General features: G+C 40.7%; 1 protein-coding gene across 1 annotated transcript in view; it reads right to left on the bottom strand.

Annotated features, from left to right (window-relative positions):
• The window catches only part of RTBDN (retbindin), a 431,720-nt gene that overhangs the window by 425,888 nt on the left and 832 nt on the right, over positions 1-5,000 (bottom strand). The gene's annotated exons all lie outside the window — the stretch shown is intronic.

The raw sequence follows: 5,000 nt of genomic DNA, 5'->3' as shown, positions 1-5,000 counted from the left end.
AAAAAACTAAACAAGTAACACTGCAGGGGCTGAGCAGGGAGGGAGGGAAGAAAGAAGGAGGGAGAGGTAGTCTACTTTGGCGTATAAGATACTATACTGAGAGGGGGGTACACTACTTTGGTGAATAAGATGCTATACTAAGGAGGGAGGGGTACTCTACTTTGGTGTATAAGGTACTAGAGGGTGAGAGGGTGTCAGAATGGTTACGGTGTTTTCCTTGCTGACACAAGGTGCAGGGTTTGAGTCTCACATGGGGTAATTGGCTAGGCTTAAAAAATAGCCCACAAGAGCAGTTAGTCTAGTACTAATCTATGAACCTAGCTATGAATCTATGAACCTATACTAAGGAGGGAGGGGTGCTGTATTTTGGAGTATAAAATGCTATACTAAGGAGGGAGGGTACTCTACTTTTGTGAATAAGATACTAAGGAGGGAGGGGTGCTTTACTTTGGTGAATAAGATGCTATACCAAGGAGGGAGGGGTACTGTACTTTGGTGTATAAGATGCTATACTAAGGAGGGAGGGTACTGTACTTTGGTGTATAAGATGCTATACTAAGGAGGGAGGGTACTGTACTTTGGTGTATAAGATGTTATACTAAGGAGGGAGGGGTACTGTACTTTGGTGTATAAGATGCTATACTAAGGAGGGAGGGTACTGTACTTTGGTGTATAAGATGCTATACTAAAGAGGGAGGGGTACTCATGGTGTTTAAGATGTTATACTAAGGAGGGAGGGAGGGTACTGTACTTTGGTGTATAAGATGCTATACTAAGGAGGGAGGGGTACTCTACTTTGGTGTATAAGATGCTATACTAAGGAGGGAGGGTACTCATAGTGTTTAAGATGTTATATTAAGGAGGGAGGGAGGATACTGTACTTTGGTGTATAAGATGCTATACTAAGGAGGGAGGGTACTGTACTTTGGTGTATAAGATGCTATACTAAGGAGGGAGGGGTACTCATGGTGTATAAGATGTTATACTAAGGAGGGAGGGGTACTGTACTTTGGTGTATAAGATGCTATACTAAGGAGGGAGGGTACTGTACTTTGGTGTATAAGATGCTATACTAAGGAGGGAGGGGTACCCATGGTGTTTAAGATGTTATATTAAGGAGGGAGGGGAGGGTAATGTACTTTGGTGTATAAGATGCTATACTAAGGAGGGAGGGGTACTGTACTTTGGTGTATAAGATGCTATACTAAGGAGGGAGGGGTACCCATGGTGTTTAAGATGTTATATTAAGGAGGGAGGGGAGGGTAATGTACTTTGGTGTATAAGATGCTATACTAAGGAGGGAGGGTACTGTACTTTGGTGTATAAGATGCTATACTAAAGAGGGAGGGGTACTCATGGTGTTTAAGATGTTATATTAAGGAGGGAGGGAGGGTACTGTACTTTGGTGTATAAGATGCTATACTAAGGAGGGAGGGTACTGTACTTTGGTGTATAAGATGCTATACTAAGGAGGGAGGGTACTGTACTTTGGTGTATAAGATGCTATACTAAGGAGGGAGGGTACTGTACTTTGGTGTATAAGATGCTATACTAAGGAGGGAGGGTACTGTACTTTGGTGTATAAGATGCTATACTAAGGAGGGAGGGGTACCCATGGTGTTTAAGATGTTATATTAAGGAGGGAGGGAGGAGTACTCTGCTTTGGTGTATAAGATGCTATACTAAGGAGGGAGGGGTACTCTGCTTTGGTGTATAAGTTGCTATACTAAGGAGGAAGGGTACTGTACTTTGCTGTATAAGATGCTATACTAAGGAGGGAGGGAGGGTACTGTACTTTGGTGTATAAGATGCTATACTAAGGAGGGAGGGGTACCCATGATGTTTAAGATGTTATATTAAGGAGGGAGGGGAGGGTACTGTACTTTGGTGTATAAGATGCTATACTAAGGAGGGAGGGGTACTGTGCTTTGGTGTATAAGATGCTATACTAAGGAGGGAGGGTACCCATGGTGTTTAATATGTTATATTAAGGAGGGAGGGAGGGTACTGTACTTTGGTGTATAAGATGCTATACTAAGGAGGGAGGGTACTGTACTTTGGTGTATAAGATGCTATACTAAGGAGGGAGGGTACCCATGGTGTTTAAGATGTTATATTAAGGAGGAGGGAGGGTACTGTACTTTGGTGTATAAGATGCTATACTAAGGAGGGAGGGTACTGTACTTTGGTGTATAAGATGTTATACTAAGGAGGGAGTGGACTCATGATGTTTAAGATGTTATATTAAGGAGGGAGGGGAGGGTAATGTACTTTGGTGTATAAGATGCTATACTAAGGAGGGAGGGTACTCATGGTGTTTAAGATGTTATATTAAGGAGGGAGGGAGGTAATGTACTTTGGTGTATAAGATGCTATACTAAGGAGGGAGGGGTACTGTACTTTGGTGTATAAGATGCTATACTAAGGAGGCTGGGGTACTCATGGTGTATAAGATGTTATACTAAGGAGGGAGGGGTACTGTACTTTGGTGTATAAGATGCTATACTAAGGAGGGAGGGGTACTGTACTTTGGTGTATAAGATGCTATACTAAGGAGGGAGGGGTACTCATGGTGTTTAAGATGTTATATTAAGGAGGGAGGGGTACTGTACTTTGGTGTATAAGATGCTATACTAAGGAGGGAGGGTACTGTACTTTGGTGTATAAGATGCTATACTAAGGAGGGAGGGTACTGTACTTTGGTGTATAAGATGCTATACTAAGGAGGGAGGGTACTGTACTTTGGTGTATAAGATGCTATACTAAGGAGGGAGGGTACTCATGGTGTTTAAGATGTTATATTAAGGAGGGAGGGAGGGCACTCTACTTTGGTGTATAAGATGCTATACTAAGGAGGGAGGGGTACTCTGCTTTGGTGTATAAGATGCTATACTAAGGAGGGAGGGAGGGTACTGTACTTTGGTGTATAAGATGCTATACTAAGGAGGGAGGGGTACACTACTTTGGTGTATAAGATGCTATACTAAGGAGGGAGGGGTACCCATGATGTTTAAGATGTTATATTAAGGAGGGAGGGGAGGGTACTGTACTTTGGTGTATAAGATGCTATACTAAGGAGGGAGGGGTACCCATGATGTTTAAGATGTTATATTAAGGAGGGAGGGAGGGTACTGTACTTTGGTGTATAAGATGCTATACTAAGGAGGGAGGGGTACTGTACTTTGGTGTATAAGATGCTATACTAAGGAGGGAGGGGTACCCATGGTGTTTAAGATGTTATATTAAGGAGGGAGGGGAGGGTAATGTACTTTGGTGTATAAGATGCTATACTAAGGAGGGAGGGGTACTGTACTTTGGTGTATAAGATGTTATACTAAGGAGGGAGGGGTACTCATGGTGTTTAAGATGTTATATTAAGGAGGGAGGGAGGGTAATGTACTTTGGTGTATAAGATGCTATACTAAGGAGGGAGGGGTACTCATGGTGTTTAAGATGTTATATTAAGGAGGGAGGGAGGGTACTGTACTTTGGTGTATAAGATGCTATACTAAGGAGGGAGGGTACTGTACTTTGGTGTATAAGATGCTATACTAAGGAGGGAGGGGTACTCATGGTGTTTAAGATGTTATATTAAGGAGGGAGGGAGGGTACTGTACTTTGGTGTATAAGATGCTATACTAAGGAGGGAGGGGTACTGTACTTTGGTGTATAAGATGCTATACTAAGGAGGGAGGGTACTGTACTTTGGTGTATAAGATGCTATACTAAGGAGGGAGGGTACTGTACTTTGGTGTATAAGATGCTATACTAAGGAGGGAGGGTACTGTACTTTGGTGTATAAGATGCTATACTAAGGAGGGAGGGTACTGTACTTTGGTGTATAAGATGCTATACTACTAAAGGACATATGAGTTCATCTTCTTGTTGAAGTTACTTCATTTATCAAAACACAATGCAGACGTCTCAACCTCTTAGCGCAAGAAATGGAGACAAAGCATAAAACAATGGGGGTGGGGACAAAGGGCCAAAAATATGGACGCATTTGAAATATTACTGTTACAAACATAGAAAATTGCTAGAATAGCAGCATTTGTGTTCGTATGCATTTCTGAACAATATGAAGTTTGAAACTCAAATGTATGCCATTATTTAGTTACTTCGATCCTCGGTGATTTGCCAGAAAAACACAAATTTTAAGAGGAACAGACCAAAAGTATGAGGCAAAAATGTGGACATTATGTAAAAATCTGTACAGTTGAGAGCAACAGATGAATACTACTTCTTATCTTAAGTCTTTCTATGCTGTATGGTACCATCTCCTTCTGTGTTTGAATCTATACCTATGTGCGTCATGCCTCTCAACTTCTTTGAGCAAGAAATCTGGACAAAGCCACAAATAATGGGTCGACAAAGGCCCATAAATATTTTCACTTTTTAAATATTGCTCTTACAAACTTAAAAAGTTGAGATAATAACAGGTTTTGCATTAGCATGAATTTTCTGAAAGATATGAAGTCTGAAAATCAAATGTCTGCCATTATTTTCTGACTTCACTCCTCAATGATTTGCCAGTGATTTCCAGAAAACTACAATTTTATGAGAAACAGACAAAAAATATGAGTCATAAATCTAGACAGTTTGTGAAAATCTGGACAGCTGAGAGCTGTGTGTGTGCACATTAATATACATACGCGTCTATAAAATTATATATGCAAATGCATGTCTTTATGCAAGAGTTTCTCAATTATTAGAAATTACTGTTTTATGGCGTTCTGTAAAGTAAACATGTATTTGTGTGTTTTGCTATGCAACATTTACTTATTCAAAATCAGTGCTTCAGAGGGATCAAAAAACAAAGTTTTATAGTTCAAACTGTGATTTAGGACTTCTTCAGCAATGAAGTCTTGTGTATATCAACCAAAACAGTCAGGGATATATGCAGTTTTGAAAGTGTGCTTTGCGTAGCTAGGTCATTCCTACTTGACAGTTGAGCAAAGAAGGTTTTGCTGTGCCTGACGTGATAGAAAGCACAACAAGTT

This window comes from Protopterus annectens, chromosome 9.part0 (assembly GCF_019279795.1).
Source record: "Protopterus annectens isolate FY-2018-M chromosome 9.part0, PAN1.0, whole genome shotgun sequence".
Taxonomy (NCBI): domain Eukaryota; kingdom Metazoa; phylum Chordata; order Ceratodontiformes; family Protopteridae; genus Protopterus; species Protopterus annectens.
The sequence above is the reverse complement of the archived record's forward strand: the minus strand, read 5'-3'. Positions and strand labels throughout refer to the sequence as shown.